The 24,136-nt window shown below is 27.8% G+C and overlaps 1 protein-coding gene across 2 annotated transcripts in view; it reads right to left on the minus strand.

The window, feature by feature from the left end:
* Nep2 (M13 family metallopeptidase neprilysin 2) overlaps positions 1-24,136 on the minus strand; it is a 312,673-nt gene that overhangs the window by 278,056 nt on the left and 10,481 nt on the right. The window contains exon 1 of one of the 2 annotated variants that reach the window (XM_075355151.1): positions 13,901-14,048. The exons of the other annotated variant lie outside the window; for it this stretch is intronic. The gene's annotated coding sequence lies outside the window, so the exon portion shown is untranslated. Of the gene's footprint in view, positions 1-13,900; positions 14,049-24,136 lie in introns of those variants that run through there. 2 annotated transcript variants of the gene reach the window in all.

Genomic DNA, 24,136 nt, shown 5'->3' on the forward strand with positions numbered 1-24,136 from the left:
TTTAAATAGAAAGGTATGTAACATAAGGTATAAAAGAAAGTTTTTGTTAAGTAATAATAACAACAACAATAAAATATAAAATAATGATAGTGAAATTAGTCCAAGGTTGTGAAAAAACTAATTAAGTAGTTTAATAATTAAGTCCTTCATACCTTCATACACCTACGGCTTAACAGAAATAATCCTGCAAGCTGACAATACAAATCGTGTATATGATACAGCCGACCGGTTTTTATGATACAATTTCGCAGATTCATAACTATATTTTTCTTAAAAAAAAGATAATACAAATAGATGATTTTTAGTAGGCTACGTAATTATTTATTTTATATTACATATATCATTAGTTTAGCATTTACAACTTGTAAATTTACGTACATTTAATTTCTTGTTTACATACGTTATTTCCGAGTTAGTCAGTTCACCATTTCTTTTTGTTTTGCTCTATCATATATATATATATATATATATAATAAAAATTGGAAATTTTACCACGAAAATTACTTCAAGTAATTTTCTTTTGTTGTAATGTCTCTTTGTCGCTGATCCAGTTTTTTTTATTTTAATGAAATTAAATATAAAAATTACATTTTTATAAAATTTTATAAACATTTAAATATTTTTACAAGAGAGTATTAAATATAGATAGATAGTATTAAATATTTATATTTATATATTGCTCTATCATATATATATATATATATATATATATATATATATATATATATATATATATTTATATTTAATTACATTAAAATAAAAAACTGGATCAGCGACAAAAGAGGCATTACAACAAAAGAAAACTACTTGAAGTAATTTTCGTGGTAGAATTTCTAATTTTTATTCGGATGTTCTGAGTTAAGTCCCGGTCAAGCATGGTATTTTTCACACGTTACAAAATTCGTTGTCATCCATCAGTAAGTTATTGGTCGCTGGCCTTTGCTAAGCAAATACATAAATAATATTAATTAGAACGGATATTAAAAAAACAAAAAAAAATAAATTAAAGTTATTTTTAATTTATATCATTACGAAACCGTTAAAAACATTTTGTTTGATATTTCTACTTGATATATTGCAAACAATTTTTGTTTATTTGTCTTGGAGAAAACAGTATATAATACCTACAATTTTGTTTTCTTCAAATTTTTGCTTAGCCTACCCAATACTTGTGGGATTGAGATGGATCGTTTGAAAGCTATTTTTAAGAAAATCGGTTCAGCCGTTCTCGTGTTACAAGGCCATAAATAAACAATGTACCGTAACACATAATTATCCTGTAGGCAAAATCGGTTCAAAGGAGTTGGAGGATTATTAATAGACAAAATCGTAATTGTTAAAAAAATAAATATTAATAATATTGTTTCAAGAACAAAAGCATTAGCCTAGTAATTTTTTTTTCTGTGATTTAATGGAATTAATTGAGCTTTCTGGTTATATTAAGTTAAAAGCAGCAGTGTTTCATGGTGTTTCATAGGCGTTTAATGTTTAATCAATTTTTTACGATTAAATAATTCGGGTTTATTACATATTTTTATACATTTTATGTCATAACATCGTTAATTAAACAGGAAATCTTGCGGATTGTAATGTTTAGTCATATTATACGCGAGTTTGATATTTAGTATATACTACAACCATTTAACTAATTTAATAATAGATTAAATTAAACTGAATTAGCACATATTTAAACAATGTATATAAAAACATTTATTTAATCTTGATAGTAAATTTCAACTTAAAATATGTATTTATCTCTGATAATTAAAATAAGCAATAAACTTAAAGATACCAACTTCAAAAAAATAAATAAAAACATGTTAAATAAAATTTTTTTAAATTCTTTAAACTTTTTTAGAAGCCAACATCATCATAAGGTTTTTAGCAGGTCTATAATAACACATAGGCAGTTACTTTTATACGGGTTTGAATACTAGATCGTGGATACCGGTGTTCTTTGGTGGTTTGGTTTCAATTAACCACACATCTCAGGAATGGTCGAACTGAGACTGTACAAGACTACACTTCAGTTACACTCACATATATCATCCTCTGAAGTAATACCTGACGGTGATTCCCGAAGGCTAAAACAGGTTTCTTGTAATATAACAGTCTTTGTTCTCCATTATTCCATGCTAAAGTTTTATATTCCTTAGAGATCCCATTTTTTTTTTCTGGATGATTAATTAACCATATAAGCTCAACGTTTGTGCATGGGAGTATGAAATGGAATTTTTGTTACATACGAAAAATATCATGCCGGGATTCGGAGCCGGGACCTCCGGATGAAAGGTCAAATCGCTACCACTTCGCCACGGCGTCCTTTTAGAACATTTATAAATTTACCATTCTCCGGTTTCTCTTTTATACATTACTGATCTTAAAAGTTGGAATCAAATTAAAGCCTTTTTAAACATAACAGGGTGACAAAAAACAATGTATGAAAACAGGCCGTTCTTAAAAAACGCAGACAAGAAACCTGCGTCTTGATAAAAATAAAACAAAATTATTGTACATTACCTAAGTAAAGTTCGTTACCGAACATACGCTAATATGCCTCGCAGAATACGGGAATATTTTTATACTAGGTTTTTCAGTTAATTTTCGCATGAATATATTGTGAATGTCAGAAAGCCATGAGCATATATATATTTAAATTATAATTCAATACACTACTAAATAATGATAAAAAAAAAATATTTTTTCAAAATTATTTATGTAGGCAATGTAATTCTTATTAACAAAATCTTGTGAGTTATTTAGAAAAAAAAAAACAGAATAAAAGTATCATAGGAACTATAAAAAAAAATAAATAAATAAAATTGGACTTTGTGGAAGGTAAGAACTGATATTTTAATTATATTAAAAAATCTGATGTGGACACCACTGGCCTTGTATGCCTATTAAATTACATAAACATTTTTTTTAAAATGAAAAGTACATAAGATTTTATTTCATCAATAACTTCTGATGTTTTTTCATATTTATTTTTTATTATTATTGAATTATTATTCATCATAAAAATGTTTTTACAATGAGTGCTTAATAATTATTAATACATCAATATATTTAAATTAACAAAACTGAGATGAAGTCTAATTCGAACCGATGCTTCCCCTAAGATCCAAATATTTCATTAATTAAAATTTTATTTGGCTACAACTCTGGAACCAATGAAAGTAAGTACCATTTATGATATATCGTTGAAAATTTCTCAATGAGGGCTTATTACTGCAGTTAGGAAAAAGTTCAAAATCCAAATTATGGACGCTGTTGGTCGAGTCGATTGCAATCAAAAGCGAAACTGCACAATCAGATGTAACAACAATCCTAAATCCAAAATTTCAATATCCTACGGCTAATCGTGTTTGAGTTATGCGAGATACATACGTACGTACAGACGTCACGCCGAAACTAGTCAAAATGGATTCAGGGATGGTCAAAATGGACATTTCCGTTGAAATCTGAAAATCGAGATTTTTCGCGATCACAATACTTCCTTGACTTCGAACAAGGAAGCAAAAATAAATTTAAAAAATTTGGCAAAGTATTGCAAAGTTTTTTTCATATAAAATCGACTCAGACATTAAAGGCCTGACTTTTATTTTTATAATAAAATAATTTCATCTTGTTTAAAAGATAACTGTTTTAAAATACTGAAAAATAAAGAATAACTTTAATGAAAGTATTGAAAAAATTGTTTCTCATTTTGGATCTGGAATATAATAAAGATGCCAAAGCTACTTTCATTAAAATAGCCCTTGTGATGAATAAAAATACAACAAAAATTCTTAATAATAAAAATTAAGTAAGGCCAAAAATCAAAAAAAGAAACAAATTTTTCTAAAAGCTTAACCTACATATTACACAAGTTAAGCTTAATAAATTTACTTAAGAAAAATTTTCTCTAAATCTAACAACCCTTCAATAAAAATAAAATTTTATTAGCTTTTATTAAAATAAAAAAAATTATAAAATTAAAAAAATTTTAATTTAAATTTAAAAAAAAATGTATTTTTTAAGTTTTATTTTATAGAAAATTTCATTTTATGGAGAATGTCTTATTATATGAAGTCAAACTTTCAAAAAATTCTGAAAAATATTTAAACAGAAAGGAGATAGAACAAAAGACAAAAAACATATATTTCAATTTCAAAAAGGGGTTACTTTTTTGTGAAAAATCTTTTTGGATTTTTACATATGCATTGTAAGTAACAAACCTGGATTAATAAAGCTTTCTTTAAAGAAAATCTAAATTGATTTTTTCGTGATTCCCCCACCCCCTTAATAAACTTAAAAAAATGAATACGATCAATGCCCCATATATAGAAATATTTAAGGTAAATTTAAATGAAATCGATTTGGTTAACCTGAGATTTAAATAAAAACGAAATTTATAAAAATATTCAGCGATATAAGAAATAAACATAAGCATTTTAAATGATTAATAACTTTTTAAACAAATTAAAAATTTTATCAACAAATTAAAATTAAAAATGAACGATTAAATTTTTATTAACAAATAAAAGTTAAATTAGCTTTAATTTTTACTTAGATATTTCTTTATCATTGTTTTTTTTTCTTCTTAAAACATATATAATCTGAAAATAAATCCCATAAATAAGGTGATTTTTTTTTTAAACCAGTTGCTTAAAAAAATATTCTTATTAATTTATAAAGGTGAAAAATTATTTTAAAAAAAAGAAAATTTTATAATTTGAAAAAAAGGTTAACATTTTATTGAATGTACAATATTTTTAAATAATTACATTCCGTTGAAATCTGAATTTATTTTATTAATATGTATAAAAACTTAATGTTGTTGATGTATAAATGTTACATAATAGAAATGAGTAATAATACATATTTACGCAACGATAAAAAATCAATACAACAAAAACACACTATCTATTTAACAAGGGATTTATTAAAATAACAATAAATTATCAATAAAATTCACAGTATTAAAATCGCAGGAAACATAACGCATTAAATTTCAAATATACCTAACTCAAAAAATGTTATGTGATAAAGCTCATATCAAAATACCGCATATTATGTGAAAAAAGAGAATTACTTAAAAGTAATTATAAAATTCGCTTAAAATAGTCAATGAAAAAAACTTTATTAATAACTTATAATTTCATGTTCAAAATTGCATCCAATTTTTTTTATATGTAATAAGTTATTTTAATTTTATGGCTCAAGATATATGTACCTACCTATCTAGTCGTAAATAATTACTTCAACAAAATAAGCAGAAATTTTACCGGTTGTAGAAGATTGATATATTCATTTCATATATATATATATATATATATTAATATATATATTATACATATTTATGTAAACATTTATGCCTGTTATTAATTCCTTCATTAATTAAATTAAAAGTAATTAATAATGTATATTATTGTAGGTAGGAAAAACAAACACAAAATTTATGTAAGACTGCATAATATTTTGCAATCCATTTTAACAACTTTAAGCCATATTGCAGTTTTTTATCAACCAATTTGAACAAATAAGGCGTCATTTTATTCACAATATAAGGCCTAACATTTTATTTAATAAAAAAGCTCGATACAACTAATATTTACGAAGCAATAATTACATTAATTAGATAGAACAATTTAAATAGCCGCCATTTTTTTATTTTTAAAGATAAATTTCAAAATTTAATAGATTTTTAAAAATTTTATTGAGTATATTTACAATTGAGATATTTCAATCAGTTCTTAAGTATAAATTTTTGTTAAAGAAAACACAAAATAATGAAGGAGTGAAAATAAAATAATACAGGGCATTTGTCCATTTGGACCTTTTTGTTTATTTTGATGTCCTGAATTAGTACATTAATATTGACCAACACCTCTCGAAACATTCTGCATACATAAACAAATACTTTTAGGAAATTTATTTAAACTAGAAAATACGTTTTAAAAATTTAATATACATAATTACTAAATACTAGTAGAAATAATTTTTACATAATTAAATTTTAATAAATCGAAAAAAAAAAATATATATATATATATATATATATTTTAATTTAATGGTAAAAAAAAGGCAAATGTATGGCATGGCCCTTCAAAAAAATTTAGGTTTAGATTTCGTTATTAAATTCTGATTCAATGAGTTCAACTACGCAGAAAATTTGATTTACGAAGAAAATTTTTTATTGTTATTTACAGAATGTTTTCTTTTTTCATGTTCCAAGGTCAACAGATTTTTCACAAACAAACATATTATAAGTTGATCTGGTTCTTCTGATTTCATTAAAGAATATACATATGCGTATTTTAGCAATCTATTACGCAGATTAAAATAAATTTAAATGTTCTTTATTCTTTTTTATATTTTAATAACAAACAACAATATCCACGTGTAAATTTATTTAATGAAAAACAAAAAACAAGTTGCATAATAGTAATTGAAACAGTCATATTTGCCAAGCTAGTCTGGTAGAATGCTACATTTAGATACAGTAATAAATAAATAAATTTTTATTTATCTCTATTTTAACCACTAATTTATTACATTTCAATAAAACCCTCTGCATGAATAGTGAATTAATAGAAATCATTTAAATATATTTTACCGCTGTATAACGGTTTGAGACGATACAAGTCCAGATGGTTTTAAACTAGTTTTATACGTACATGGTCAGAAAGTATAAACAGCGTTAGATTTCAGGAATTCCGTTTTAAATATTCCGAAGAAAATCAAACAAATGAATCGTATAATTATTGTCATCGTTCTGTGCATTCATTCTTATAAATAAAGTAAGTATTTTAAAAAAAATTTATTTAAAAAAAATGTATTATTAGGATAATCGGTTAAGTGTAATTTCAAAAAAATGATTTTTAGTAAACAAGTTAAGCTATTTATTTATTTTTTTTTAAATGTATTATTTAAAATACGAAAGGCTACAATTAGAGAAAGAGGGAGTAAATGATAACGAAGGAAATATATAGAATAGAAGAAATACTTTTTTGGTAAAATTACAAATTTATTTTGGTCAATTCGTATTCTTTATCAAATATATGCATGTTGTAATATGTTCGAGTTGTTATGAGTAAGAAAAATTATAAACATTTGTAATAACATTACCTGAAGCAAGTTTATATACGCTTTCTTTAAAAAATACATATTTAAAAAAACTTATTTAAACCTGGTAACAATATTGATAACTTGATAATACCAAACAACGCCCATAATTCCGAATTAAATAATTGCTAAATCTCCTGTGTTTCCATCTTATAGAATATTCACATAGAGGAATCATCAGTACCAATCGGTTTAGTTGAATAACAAATCCGTTTACTTTTATTAATTTATTGCGTACTTTAGTTTGATCGGTTGATAGAAAATGAATTTCAGCGAATCATAAAACAGCGTAAAATACTTTATGAACAATATTAATCCATACAAATAAAATCTTAAAAACAGCTTACTAATATATTATTCGATTTTCTCAAACGTTTTCGGTTAGTCTGCCATCTTCAGGAGGAATTTATAATAATTTAGAATTAAAATATATAAAAAAATATAAAATTCCAATGAACAACTGATCATCATAAGATAAATTTGTAAATGTGTTTGTATGTTAGTATGTTATCTGTAATTGTTTTGAATAACAATTGTGACACTCTAACAAAACGGAGGTAATTATTGTAATTATTTAACTATGAATTTAACGTTTACAAATTTATTTTATGAAGATCAGTTGTTATGTCTCTAATCGTATCATGCGAATTTTATATTTTTTATATATTTTAATTTTAAATTATTATAAATTCCTTCTGAAGATGACAGAATAGCCGAAAACGTTTGAGGAAATGAAATAATATATTGATAAGCTGTTTTTAATATTATGTTTATTATAACTATAGTTTACCAACGGTTCCGTGTTTAAAAATTTAATATTAATCATGTTATATACCAGTAAATTGGTATATTATATCCAGGTGTAATAAGTAGCTGTTAACTAGATTAGATTTTACGTTCTAACTTTAAACATGAATTTACTGGCTTTTTTTGTTTGATTTTTTAATAGTATATTTGGCACAGCAACAATACCGGGAAAACTGACAGAGATTTGATGAAAAAATCTGCGAGGGTAAATATACAAGTCTAACAGTATAAAAATCTAATTTTACTTCTTAAGAATGAGAAAGAAATTCTTGAAATTATTTATGACTTATAGCGATTTATTGTAGCGAATCATAAACAAAAGTAAAAACAGAAAAGAACGTGATTTTTAGGTTAGGGTATTAAAAAAATTGGTGAGTTGATAAAATTCAAAATGAGAGATCTAAATACTAAGAAATCTGTGTCAAAATCTTATGAAGAGACGAACTAGGTTGATGGACTACATACATCAACCGACTATTTTATCTAGATTTTGTAATAAACAGATAAAGCTGTAAAAAAAGACAAATAAATATTCCTGTACATAACTTTGATAATTAAGGATGTGGAATATTGTGCAAATTTACTGATGTTAAAAAGATTAACAAAGACCAATAGAAATGTATGCAGATTACGGTCAAACTAGTCAAACTGACATGACTAAAAAATAATGAATATATGTATTTCAGATATTAACTGATACGTGTACGTATATATACATCCTACACACGTAATTTTATTTTTTTAATTAATGAACATAAATGATAGTAATCAATTTTTCTAAGTAATTGCTTTATAAATAATAAAACTTGAAACAACCGTTAAAAATACATGTATTTACATACCTAGCGTCACCCGCACTTTAGCAGAGCACAAAAAGGAGAATTTCATTTAAATATTTTTATGTTTTGTGTGTGTATGTAAGAGGAGAAGCGGGTTAGTAATGGCATACCGATAATATTTTTTTTAATTTTATTTATCTCAAAGCTTTTACTGTAAAGCTTGCCAGTATACTACGTTTTTCGTTTGTTCGTCCGGAGCACATACAAAAAAATTATGGTTTTGTGCAGACTCTTGAGCAAGCTACATGTAATTGTCCGTGTGAAAAACATGCACTTTCCAAGTTACATGCCAAACAAAGTGACTGCCCATGAGCCTTGTTGATACTCATAGCGAATACAAGCCGGATGAGAAAGTGACATTTTTTAGAGTTAGTGGCCCTACTCTCAATATTTTCGTTTTTTTCTGTCTACAGAGCTGAATAAAAATAATTTTAAAATGAGGTTAAAGCAAGTACCTTAATTTAATTGAATATTTAAAAAACTGAAAAACAGAATTTTTTATAAAAATAAAAAATTAATAACTGCAACACCAAAACAAATAAAAGTAAAGTTATTGTCTGCTTTACCATTATTTAACAAATTACTTTAAAACCTGAAAAATTACTTTTAAACGAGCAACAATTTTCTTAATGGGACCCTGCATACAAATTTCATATAATAAACATATTTTGGTAAAACGTGATACAGATCACGTGTAAAAAGTGATTAAAATATAAAATTCGAGATAAATCAATCAATTTCTCATTTCTCCTTAAAAACCATAGTCACGTGATCACGATTTTTTTTTAACCAAAGTTATGCTTTCGCTCACGACACCAGAGAAAAATAAAACTTAAAAAAGAAATTCATAACCGTGTAAACAATAAACAAATTTAATTACGAATTTTATATTTCATAATGCAATAAAAATCATGACAGCGCATGATACAATAACACACAATATAGAAGTGTACGTGATAGAACATGTAGGCCTACATGTAAAAAAGTAACTCTATTATGTATAATAAAGAAAATCACACAGCTGCTACTGCAATCACAACGATTTATAAAGCTACCAACGATAATATTACCTTAAAATATCTGCGTATAACCTGTGATTGAGCAACCAGCCATCCATGGCTATACATACAAGTATTATATCTTTATATCAGATGAAATAACTGACTACAATACAATATAATAGATTTCTTTTTCGAACTTGAAAACAATCCATTTAAATATTAAAATTAATTGTTAATTGTTAATCTTTTATTATTTAAATTGTGTAACTCGAGCAAATAGAAGTAAAAATAGATTAAAATAAGCAAGAGTAGGAATTTATACAATAATAGATTGCATTTACTTTTTATTATAAGCACAATTTTAATAATTAACTAACAATTATTTTTTTACCTTTATACATAAAAAATAATAAAAACAATAAAACCGGTTAGTAACGTCAAATACAAAAGCTATCTTTATATTAATAACTTTAGCTGATTTACAAAAACATTTTCTAATTCATAAGGAGTCGGGAAGCAAAATAATATATTTTATGTTCGCCATTATCTGGAACAAATGGTAAAACTCATAAATTTGGAATAAATGTAACCAGGGGGGAAAAGTTTCGAGCAAAAACGAAAAAAATAATCCACGTTGTAAAAATAACATCAAAATATCATTTGTTATCCGATATATCTGGATATTCTCAAAACCGTTGCCCAAAGAAGAGCACGCTTACCTAAGAGAGGAATTTTACGCCCAAAAATTCGTTTTTTTTCCGTTAAAATGTTATAACATATAAGAACCATACGTAAAAAATCACAGTACAACATAATTTACGCTTTCGAGTGGAAATTAAACAGAATTACACAATTATGCTAACATAAACTAAACGGGAGGATTTTGCTGGCTTCGCAAGTTTTATGTGACCAGAATAATGGTTCAAACCGTGAAATTCTTTCCTTTTTTCAGGTTTCACGGGAAACAATCAAAAAAATAAAAAATAAACAATATAAGTTTATCTCCTACCATAGGGAGCAGTTCCACTTAAAAAAAAAGTTAATGAAAATTTGACATTTGGAAACGTATTCAGTTTTTATAGTTCTGACGCCAAGATAAATTTAATTTAAGTCAATCTAAACAAACAAATCTGATGTGGACACTACATGACTTCCTTGTACGCCTGTTAAATCACATATACACATTTAAAAAAAATGAAAAGTGCATAAAATTTTACTTCATTAATAACTTCTGACATTTTTTAATATTTTTTTTCTTTTTTATTGTTATTACTGAATTGTTATTTATCGCAATTTTTTTTACAATCACAGGTTAATAATTATTAGTAAATCAATATAATTAAATTTAAAAAAAAATATTAAAAAAAAGGAAAAGAAGTCAGATTCGAACCGAAGTGCCTTCCCCATGTAAGATCCAAATATTTCATTAATTAAACTTTTATTTGGCTATAACTCTGGAACCAGTGGAAATAAGTAACGCTTATGATATATCGAAAAGTTCTCAATGAGGGCTTATTACTGCAGTTAAGAAAAAGTCCAAAATCTGAATTTTGGGCTTTTGGCTTAGCTGATTGTAATCAAAAGGGGAGGTGCACAAATAGATGTTACAACAGTCCTAAACCAAAAATTTCAACATATTACGTCACGCCGAAATTAGCTAAAATGGATTCAGGGATCGTCAAAATTGATATTTCTGTTGAAAACCGAAAATTTTCACGATCACAATACTTCCTTCACTTCGTACAAGGAAGTAAAAAAGGGTACGAACGATTTAGGGATCAGGAACAAAGTTAGCAATTTATTTAAAGATTCGGTACTTTTTCGGAATTTCACAGCCAAAAAATATAATTATAATTTGTATATTTAACATTAAATCGACTATTAATACTAATTAATACGACTCCGTGTACTAAAGAATATTACATACATCAACAAAACATAACCAACGCTCGCTTCGTTCACTAACCTCGTCTAATTAACGTTAAATATATAAATTATGTATATCCAAATAGTATGCTAAAGTATAATGATTCATTAAAAAAAAGGTGAAAAATTTTGTCTATGAAATTAGCGAAAAAGTACCAATCATACGACCAAATTATTTTTCATCACCTTGTCAGATTGGATAACACCAGACAAATTAACTTTGAAAATTACTTTAGTATTTATTATTGATAAAAAAATAATTTATTTTATAAAACGAAAAGAAAGAAATAATTAATTTAATGATAAGAAACATGAAGATAAATGAAACAAGATTTATAACTGTTGATAAAAAAAAACTTTTATAGTAAAACTATCTGGCTAATGTCATTAACGCTAATATCATTGTATCGCGTTTTCGATTAATATTATACAGTGAGGTGCAATGAGACATAAACAATAACTTATTTTTTTAAATTCTGTTCCAAAGACTCCCCAATTATTTGAATTAAATAAAGCATATAAGAAAATCTGGCACATTCATAACCGAAAAACTTTTAAGATTAAAGTTTATAACAATAAATAGCAGGATAAAAGGAATACCGGCACAAACTATGACATACCTTTATTTTTTTTTATAAATCATCTCGTAAATTAAACTAATTTAATTTTTATATTAATATTTAACCAATCATCAAACTCTGAATTTAAATCTTAAAAGATTTGAAAACAAACTCGACCTTTTATCTCAAAATAAAACAAAAAAAATCTTTAATTTCGTTTGTTTCTTCAAACTACCTAAAGCATTTTTCTCTTAAATATTACACATGCAATAAATAGTACACATGATCGAAATAAGTTCTGAATTTAATTAAAATTGTTGATAAATAACACAAAATTTTATCAGTGAATCTTACTGCTTGTAGAAAATATGTCTAGTTGTAGACATCCAGTCATCACATGCTTGTAGATAGCTAGTTGTTTACCTTGTATATCGTTATTTTTAACTTTAATAATAATTAATGAAAGAGATTATGTTCCTTCAGAATAATAGGTAACTTGGAAAGTTAAAAAATGTTACATATAATGGAGTAAATTAAAAAAAAAAACTTCAAGTTACAGTAACACACTGAGGTTATTATTTCTTAGTTAACGTTATTCTTAGCTAACGTTAAAATAATTATATTTCAAAAAATTGTCAATTCTGACAAATCTGCTTACTAAACGGTAAAAGTTATTAATTATTGGAATGTTTAAAACAATTACAAAAATACTGAAGCATAAAAAAATAACAGTAACAGTTTGAACAATCGACGCGTCTACAAATTGTCACATTCATATCACTTTACTTTGTGATATGACCTGTCCTGTTACAAGAGATATTCTCATTAACCCGTAACATTCCTACATTTAACCATAAATACTATTGACCGTACCATCGGTTAGAAGAAGAAGGTCATACACAGCATGGCGGAATGTGTCACAGATAAAAAGATTGGACCCATTTTAGTGATAATTGCAATAACATAAATTAATTTCATATCAAAAATATTTTAATATTACACGTTAAAGTAATTTTAACAAAATTAATTTACACATAAATCGGGTAAGAAACTACATACAAAATACAATTTGCTCATTCAAATAACTTTCTGCGAGGAATAATTTGAAATTTTTTCAAAGTTTAATACTGATTTTTATTTTAATACAACGAGCTGGCAATTTAAGGTGAATTAAACTTATTTCAGCCGATTTTCCTCCTCCCGCGGAAAGAAAAAAAAGTATTAACCATTAATTAATTTTTTTAGTTTTAAAGTACAACTGATTATAAATAAAACAAAACTTATATTACTGTAAATTCAGTCAGCCGTACCGGTTTTTGTTTGTGGAATGTGATTAACAGAGTATAAATAGGCTACGTAACATAACAGTACAAATATAACAGTTTTAACAGTCGTTTAATCGTTTAAAATATTAGGGTTAATTCAATTTCCCTACCTTAACGTCCGAGTATTTGCCTGAAGAAACATGAAATAAAACTATTTTAGATTATGAACTACATATTAACGATTTTAACAATAATGATAGAAAATTACTGCACGTTTAATGAGCGTTAATAGAGTAATTAAAACGAACAATAAACTTGTGAATGTTTGTATCAACTATACGAGTATATTTAAATTTGTAGCGGTAATTATAAAGTAAGGTTACTTTACTTACAATAATAGTTTTCAGTCAGCATACGTCAGTTCGACAACAGTTAGGACTCAAGAGTTGATTACGACTACGCCGTTCGAAAGTTTACGATGAACTAACAACAAGGAACCGACACGACACTGTTGTCTACTTCATAGGTAGCAACCGTGCACTTCCCCCACTCTGTTGATAAAAACATTTCATCTCCTTCCAAAACCTGACGCGAAGTACGACAGAGGAGTGGGAAATGGGTCATCGTACCTATCCTAATGACCGGAGTAATACTCGGTGAAACGTAATATGACATATTAAAATCAACAATTTCAGGTGAAAATGGTCCAATTACTGCTTATATCTAATGTTTTTATTTGGAAACAAATTTATTATTGTATAAATAAATTTACATCGCTAATTTATCGCCACATTATTCAAATATAATTACGGAAAAAGTTAAGAAAGTTAATTTTTAATTAAAATATATAATTAAATTAAAAATGTTCACATTCAACAAAGTGTTTCTTTTTTGTTTCTTTAATTCTATGAACCCAGAAATATATTTTATTAATTGCTTTATAGAATGATAAATAAAAACAACACTAAATTTTAGATCAATTGTATGTATACTAGTTACATTGCTAATCTATTTACAGAATAAACCAAAGTGCTATTTAAAATTCAACCTTTTGACATTCCGTTTGTTTATGTTAATTCATTTGTGATACAAATTAGGCCAAACGCTTACTGTAATAACCAGTGGCGGCTCGTAGCTAAAAATTAGTGAGGGTGCTGCTCCAGAAACTTTTTTTCTGGGCCTTTTCAAGGCCATGGTTAAAGTTTACTGTAAAATAAAAGAACAAAAAAGTGAATCAAATAGAATAGATGAAAACAGGATAATAATCAATCTATTTCTACACTTTATCATATTCAAGAATATGGTAACCGAATAAATAATAAAATGTCAATTCAGATAATATGTTTTAGTATTATTAGATAATAACGTAATAAAATGTCCGCTTAAAAACACTGTAGTCCAATGGTGCTTAATCTAAATTTCTATGTACACAGAAACAAATATATAATTAGTTTTACTAATTATTACCTTCTCTTTTGCTCTTCCAACGTGATTTAGCAATCAAAGAAACCTAGCTTTCCGCCACCTACTGATCACTACTGAAAAAAAACTTAAACCACTTTCATATTCTTTCCACCGACTAAACTAGAAAAGAAAACCCTTCACCAGCACGCCAGAGCCAGAGTGCTCTCTCTCGCAGCCTAGCAGGAAGCTTCCTATGTGCGCATGCGCACAAAAGCCAAACACCACGCCTCTGGAACTGTGAAGCGCACAGTTCCATACAAACATTTTTGTATCTTTTTCGTAAACTGGGGGATGGCTACTGGCATTAAGCTTAAGGATTACATATTGTACAAATATAAAGAAAGAATTAAAGAAAAAAGGACTCATTATATTAAATTTTATCGATAATATCAAGTGTAGATAAAGAGTGCTGCAGTTCCACAATGCCTATACTTGAACCCCCATTGGTAATAACATTTTAAAGTAATATTAATTTTTGATATTAGGCAAAACATCAACATATGTGTAACGATTTTTCATCAAATCTTTTATTTAAAAATGACAGACTATTATCTATGGGCTGTCATTATTAATATCAGAGATGTTATTCGATAATATCTATCGTTATTCGATAGATGTCACAGAGATGTGATCTGGGGAGAGGAAGTTTTCGTCACTAATCCACCGTTAATGATAGACTGAACAAACGGTCTCCCTGCTACTCATTAGCAGGGAATAATAATAATATATAATTTATAATATAATACGTAATATATTTTCGCGAAAATATATTAAGAATTTGATACTGAATACTTTGAAAATACTGAGAATTTGTTTCTCATCGGCTACGCTTAAGATCCTTTCCTCTTTCACGTTTTTATTCCCTTTAGTCTAAAATTTATTTCTGATATCTTTCTTCTATTACCGTTTCTTTTTCAATACATATTAAATACTTAATAGGTTTTCAATAAACTTATGTTTTTATTTCTTCCCTTTGGACCCATGGACAAAATGTATATACCGAGTGTGTATCCATTTAAATTGAGACACATTTATATCTCAAAAACTACACCTTTTTGAAAAAAATGTTCCTATTAAAGCTTTTCCATTTTAAGGGGTAAATACGTTCTTAACCTATGTTGTCCTTGATAAGGTCAACATAATTTTTTTAAATAGGAACTTATATTTTTTATTGCAGAACCGAATTCTTTGCAAAAGAAAACTAAAATTTCATTTCAGACTTCTTTTTCTAAAATTGAGAGTTTATCGTTGTTCATCTTCAAAAATGCTGTAGGCTTATAAATTGGTATTTTTAGTTTCATTAGATCTGGCCCACCTGACGAGTTACACCCAGCTGATGTTAAATTTTAAAAAAAGAAAATTAAATTTTAAATAAAAATCAATCAATTATAGGATTAATCTAAATAAAATGCATTTATGTTTTAATATATTTTTTTAATCAAATAGTACGTACCGGTATGGCACATAGTCTGGCATAGTATGGCACCGGTATGGCGTGCAACTCATATAGAGTTGCACGCTTCGTCAGTTAAAGTTATATCGACTCTACGAAAATATTTGGTTTAATGAATTATTTACACTTTAATTTTTTTTTAATGCTCTTTATTTAAAATAATTACAAAACTTACTCTACATAAATTACAGCGATAAATGTTCGAAGTGATGTCCTAATTCTACGGATTTTTTAATACGTTTTAAGAACAACCCATGAACATTTAATAGAGTTTCTCTCTTGATACCACCTCTACAGAGGTTTGTTAGAGGCTTTCATGTTTTCAGTGCTACTTGGTACTTCTGGGTAAAACTTTTCTTTAAGGTAATTCCATAAAAAAAAGGTCTACTGGAGTAACGTCGGGGGAACGAGCAGGCCGATGAACTGGACCAGCTCGAACGATCATTGTATTTGCGGTCCAAAAATACTCTGGTAATAATTGAATAATGTGCAGGACAGCCATCATGATGAAACTACATCGTTCTTCTCTTCTCCAAGGATAAGTCATCAAGCAATAAAGGCAACTGATTTTCTAGAAAATCTGCGAATTTCTCTCCGTTCAAATTTCCATAAAATAAATGCGGTCCGATTAATGTTCAGCCTGTGATTCCGCACCAAACACTGACAGTATACGGACATTGATGTTCCACTTCCCTTAGCCTCCTTAGATTATGCACTGCCCAGTAATGCATATATCTGTTTACTGCTCCATGATAAGTAAAACCTAATTCGTCCGAAAATTGAACATTAAAAAAATTTGATCTACCTGTAATTTTTCAGCGCTCATCGACAAAATGCTACCCTTAATTCAAAATCGTTGCCATGCAATTCTTGATGCAATTAAATATGGTACGGACGGAATTTTAGGAATTTTAATATTCTCACAACACTGGTTTTTGATATACCGGAGTCAAGGGAAATTCTTCTTGAATTAACATGGGGATCTACAACGACCGTCGCCGTCACCGCTATTTCATTATTTTCTGCTGTCACAGTATTTTGACGGTTCCTATTTTTGGTCCCCACAGTTCCAGCATTATTAAACTGTTTCAAAATTCTGTACATAGAAGCACGACTTGGAGTATTTGTACCGGGGAAACATAGAGCATACATATCTGATCAATATTTCGGTGACATTCCTCAAAGCAAAATTACCTTAGTTTTTTCTCTAACTGTAAATCGCTTCATAATTTCCAATCAATAAAAACTAATTAATTAATATTTATTAATAATTAGCGAGTAACAAAGTAATAAAAAAATTAATTGATGACGCTGATAATACGTTCACTTAGACAAATGTTATTTGCAACTTAAATTCACGTTTTGGCTATTTTAAAAAGTTCGCTGATGTTTACAATCTCAGCTTTTTCTTCTTCTTCTTCTTCATTATTATTATTAGCATTCACTGTTTTTTATTTAAAATCTACTTTTCTTTTATTTAAAATTTAACATCATCTGGATGTAACTTGTCAGCTGGGCCAGACCTAATGAAACTAAAAACATCAATTTATAGGCATAAAGCATTTTTGAAGAACTAAAAAAATTATCAATTTTAGAAAAAAAAGTCTGAAATTAAATTTTTTTGCAAAGTATTCGATTCTGCAGTAAAAAATTAAATTCCTATCTAAAAAAATTTAGTTGACCTTGAAATGACTTTTATTTGATCTTATCAAAGACAACATGAACTAATTTCACCCTTGAAATCGAAAAACTTAATTCGGAAATATCTATTCCTAAAATGTGGCATTTTTGTCTCAATTGAAATGGACCCCCCGGTATACATATTTATATTTTAGTTATGTCTCTGAACAGTACTTACAATTTTGCTTATACATTATTTTTTGCATTCTCTTAAACTTCAACAGTCTTTTACGATCAACAATTTTTTTTTCATTTTATTAATTTAAATTCGTTACTGAAAACAATTTCTTAATTCGATGCAGAATGACCTGATTTTATATTAACAGAACTACTAATATATATAATATAATTTTACAAAAAACTTAATCTAACGAAATAAGCTTTCTCTGTATAAAAACAACCTGGCATTTCAACAACTATTTTGCGCGCGCTCGGTATTATTGAGCAGGAAATCGGAAAATTAAAAATTTTTCTATTTCAACTTACTCGTAACTGTTAAACATATGACATTAAATCTCTAAAAAAATAATAATGATTAAACTACTATAGGAAAGGTATTCGATTTTAAGGAATTTTATCAATCTATTTAACATCGATAATTTGTTAACAGATAATTCTAGTTAACCGGCATTAGAGATCATTTGGTTATCTCTGCTTTTCTGTTTTCGTCATCTACAATTCTAAAAATTGTAAAAAAAAAAATTTAGTCACTACTATTAAATAAAATCTGATAAAAATTCTAGTAAATTCAAAATGTTTTCTGCGGTAGTAACTGAAAGGGATCACTTTAGTATCTCTCCTTAATTGTTTGCTGTTACAATACAATTTGTAAATAATAAAATGTATAAAAAAATAGAATGACTAATAAAATTCTCTAACCAAAACCAAATTTGAAGTTATTTTCTTGCAACATAACGTTCACGATGGGAAGAAAATATTGCCTTGAAGTTCATTTAAACGGTGTCAGAATACCTTATCCCAGTAAGGTAAGGAACCTGGCCTTTGATCCTTGGAGGAATTATAAATAAGGGAAAAAAGGAAGTTGCTTGACATTAAGTTTAAAAAGATGTACTAGATATTGGATCTCAACTTTCTTTATCCAACAAGATTCTGCTTTACAAGGGATTCTTGAAGCCGGTATGGACTTACGGAATTGAACTCTGGGGCACAACCAGTAACAGCAATGTAGGGATCATTCAACGGTTCCAGAATAAAATACTATGGAACATAACTCAAGCGCCGTGGTTTGGAAGAAATATTAAGGTCTACAATTACACAGATATTCCATACGTTCGAAAAGAAGTTGAACGCCTAGTTTCGAGATGTGTGTCCAGATTGGAGAAGAATGTTAATCATCTAGCTATGAGTTTACTTGACACAGTGAGGATGTTAGGAGGCTGAAAAAAACTCCATTTGGTTGATGGACGCAATTATGATGATCCAATTTGTTCGAGATAACACTTATTATAATTATTTTTGTTTAATTTCGGTTATTCAAATGTATGGATGCTTACATTTATTATTTATCTGTGCTTATCTTAAAGTTAATGTTTAATTTATTTCTGTTCTATTTAAATTTAATGTGTTATTTAAGTACTCGACTTGATTAATGATGTGAAGATATTTAACTATATTCTCAGACACAATCAAATATTATGTTATTCATATTTACTAGTATTTATTCATAGTATTTATCATATATTTATTCAGATTAATTTTTTTATACTCGTTGAGGATTATCATTGGATGATCGTATTTCAAGTGATAGTCTGTCATACGATTTACTTATGGCGTCACTATAAAGGCTGATTGTAAATAAAGGAATTCAGCAAAAAAAAGGAATGAAAACTTCTTTTTGAAGAATTATACCTGGAAAAAAGAAGATATTTTGCTATATTAAACTTTGATTATTGGACTTTCCCGAGGTTTTCAAATTCATTTAAATGTAAACGTATAGAAATTACGGTAAATAGCTCATGAAAAGCGTACGTTTTTCATCACTTTTTGTATTACAGCAATTTCAACATTCATAACTACATTAATAACTGATATAGCATACATTAATAACTGATATTATAACTGATGTGGGTGCAGCGAAGATAATTTGTGCTCGTACTGCGGCGCCCTTATTGATGTTGAGCACGTTATCTTCGTGTGCGACAGATGAGCAGATTTAAGGGTGCGGTGTGTGGCGGTGACAGGCCCTCTTGACCGCCAACAATATTTGTCCATCCTGCAATTCACACTGGAGATTGAGTAATGCTTTTTAGCGGGTCCGATATTCGCGTGTTGCCGAGGAGGAAGGGTTTTAGTCGTAAGAGCCCAACACTGCCATTTGGTGCGGGCAGACGGCGACTGGTAGAGCTTTCACCTCTTCCGACGAAAATAAAAAATGAATCGTAGATCCACAAGAGACAAAATAGCAGTTAGAACAGGTGAATGGGAGCAGGAGAAAGTGCACAAAAGAAAGTGGAAACTGTTCCATCTCCTGGAAAAATGATGGCTATGGTTTTTTTGTGATTCTTGGGTTGTGGTGTTCATAAACTACCTAAAAAAAGGCAGAACCTTAGACCATCACCGGGAAATACTCTTTTCATTACTGGACCTACTGAAGGCTTGAAGGATGCTATTCGGCTTATCGTCTACATCTGGCCAAAAAGAAAGTGCTCTTTCACCAAAATAATGCGTCTGCATACAAGTCACGGGTTGTAGTTGCAAAACTCCATGACCTACATTTCAAACTGCTTCTACATGAGCCGGATTTAGCTTTCAGCAAAATCTTCCTTTTTCCAAACCTGAAGAGGAAAGAAGAGATTAAGATTTCAAATGATGGATGGGAAATCTTAATCGGATATTTTCCGATTATGGAAATCGGAAAATATGCTGAAACAAATAGGTTAGCAAAGAACAGAACAAGGTGGAGAGCAGCAGCCGTGACAGGACCTACTCTAATGGCAGAACACTATGAATGAACTTTTTTCCCAAACCTGAAGAAATGGATCGCTGGACTTATTCATTTCAAATGATGAGATCAGAACTAAGAAAGCGCTTATTTTACAGTATTGGATAAATCTTATTATGCAGAGGGTATTGTAAAGTTGTTGGTCTAATGTATATATTGCAAGGTGACTGCGGTGAAAATTTTAAAATAAATTCTGAAAGAGCATGTGTTTTCTTTGTCAGGTCGAGGATTTTCTAAACTAGCCTCGTAACCAAGGAATTGTTCTGAAATCACTTGTGATATAAATTTAGTAATTTTTTTTTTAATCAATGTGCATAATACTAAGTTATAATCGTTTAAATAGTTAAATAAGTTAATTTTTCAAATTAAAGCAAGAATTACAGTTCACATTTACAGAAGTTAAAGAAAAAAGGGCTTTACCATTGAGAAAGTATCATCTATAACCCGAAATTGTTTATCTCATATCATTGTAAAAAAAAAACTGATAATATTTCCTTAAAATATTATGGGTTGAATGTATTTTATCAGTTATAATGGTTTTTATTTTAACCTGAATTATGTTAAGAGATAGTACTGCGTTTGATAGATCCCCGGTAAGAGCAGCTGCCAATTTTTTTTCAGTGTGCTTTTGGAAAAGACGTCAACCTCAACGCATATTTCATCATAACTTACGCTAGTTATTGTCTTATAGTACGTAGAGATATCAGTAACAATCTTTATCGTTCTGCGTAAGAGTAGATCAGTGGTAGTGACAAGTTTCTTACCTTATTTCTTACATACAAAGCATCTTCCTTATTTTTTTTTTAATAATATTTTTAATTTTTGTGATTGACTTATTAAAAATTTATTGCTGTAATTTTTTTTTGTATTACTGTTGTTTTGTACCAAAGATTTTCCTAGTTTATTGTTAGGTTTAAATTATATTATTTAACTTTTTTATGAACAATTGTCGTTTAACCATGGGATACAAGTTTCTTAGAGATATACGTTCGTTATTGGTCTGCTAGACGTCTTTATACTTGGAGATAATAAATTTGCTATTTTTTTTATAGTTTGAATCGTAAAGACCGATGTAACCGAAAGATGGAAATATTCAGGATTTGGGAAATGTATAATCTGGTATGCCGTGTTTTTAATTAAATTTTCACTTCTTTGAAGAAAGCTCTGATTATATCAGAGTTAAATCTTAAATAAAAACATTATTGTCTTTAATAAAATCAGACATTTATATATAATATGAAAACAAAGCACAACAGTTGAAAATGTTGTACATCGATTTAAAATTAGAAAATAAATTTATTCTTTAGATTTGCAATGCTTAAATTTTCAGAATTTTTTATCTGTGAAAACCTTCTACGAGTTAACAGTTTTTTTATACGACTGTCCAAAAAGGAGGGTGTATGTATGTACTTTTATTCCACCGTAGCAGTTAATGGCAGAACCTATTTAAATGTATGACTGTATAAATATTTAAATAATTTTAAAAATTTGAAAAAAATAATTATACGATATACAAATAACGCAGCTTATTTTTAATTTTAAATACGTCGAATGAAATGAACAATGTCATTTCCATAACATCAGCAACGGGAAGTATGTAGTACGTGGGCATTTTAACCACGTTAAAGTCATACTGGAATACAGCCTTTACGGATCTAATGGTAGTGGTCCAAAATTTAGGGGTTCCACACTTCTACATTACACTGTCGTGTAATCTATTGTGTATCTTTCCTTCTTTTTCTGTTTAACCTTCGGAACTACCGTAAGGTATTACGGTGAACGAGGATTATATGTGTGAATGTAAATGAAGTATAGTCTTTTACAGTCTCAGGTCGATCATTCCTGAGATGTGTGGTTAATTTAAACCTAACCACCAAAGAACACCGGTGTCCACGATATAGTATTCAAATCCGTATAAAAGTAACTGCCTTCACTACGATTTGAACTTTAGAACTCTCGATTTCGAAATCTGTTGTGTTTCTGGACTGGCCGGACATTTTTTTTTAGTTTTTATTTTTAAAAGATTTAAAACTTGTTGAATTGAAATTTTGGCGTAATTACCTTAACGTTGTTAGTAGTGTAGAAATTATGTTTATTCTGGATATCGTAATCTCTGATACATATATATATATATATATATATATATATATATATATATATATATATATATATATATCAGAGATTATATTATATCAGATATATAAATATATATATTACACAGATATTATATTCATACATATTATTATAATTATTAAGAATAATTAATGTTTTAATAAATTAATTGATGTCTCACATCTAATATTTATTTGGTTACATTACAGATTTGATACATTAACTTTCTATTAACTTCCTTTACTTTCAAATAGAAGTTTTCTGTACACTAAATTTAGAGAAATTTCATTAATTAACATGATGATGTTTTTTATAAATATTTATAAGATTTTTTCAAAATTTACAATTCCTTTTGGTAGAACTAATTATGAAGTAGAGAAGTGAAATATGTTAATCTGCTTATTTTTATTTATCTGATTTTTTTTTAATTTTTAACGTAGCAGTATGTTTTTAATAGCAAATGATTTTCTTAGCTATTTAATAAACTTTTATAAAATAAATAAAATTAACATAAAGAAAGAAAATAGATAAATAAAGAACTCTCATTTATTCAAAGATGAGGGGACAGATAAAAAAAATTGCGATTAGTTAAATGAAAAGATTATAAATATAAAGTTAAGTTATATGCCAATTAATCTTAAATTTTTGTTTTGTCTCTCAGCTTCCTGCAATTAAAGGCAACAATCTAATGATGACACTATATTCTCCGGTTAAAAGATTATTCTCAATGTCTTTCATTGTATCCCTGTTGAGAATATGTTCGTTTAATTTAGGTGGTCTTCCACCTCGATCAGCGTTTTTTTATAAAGCATGTAGCCCGATATTTTTCGATAAGAATTCGAACTGTATTGCAGTGAGGATCAATAGTATTTGGAAACTTTTCAGAAAACTTAAGCTTCACTAAATTAGTAATCTTGTCACTTTCACGAAAGACGTGATCAACGAAAAAAATGCGTT

The sequence above is a fragment of the Lycorma delicatula genome, chromosome 2 (genome assembly GCF_047948215.1).
Source record: "Lycorma delicatula isolate Av1 chromosome 2, ASM4794821v1, whole genome shotgun sequence".
Taxonomy (NCBI): Eukaryota; Metazoa; Arthropoda; class Insecta; order Hemiptera; family Fulgoridae; genus Lycorma; species Lycorma delicatula.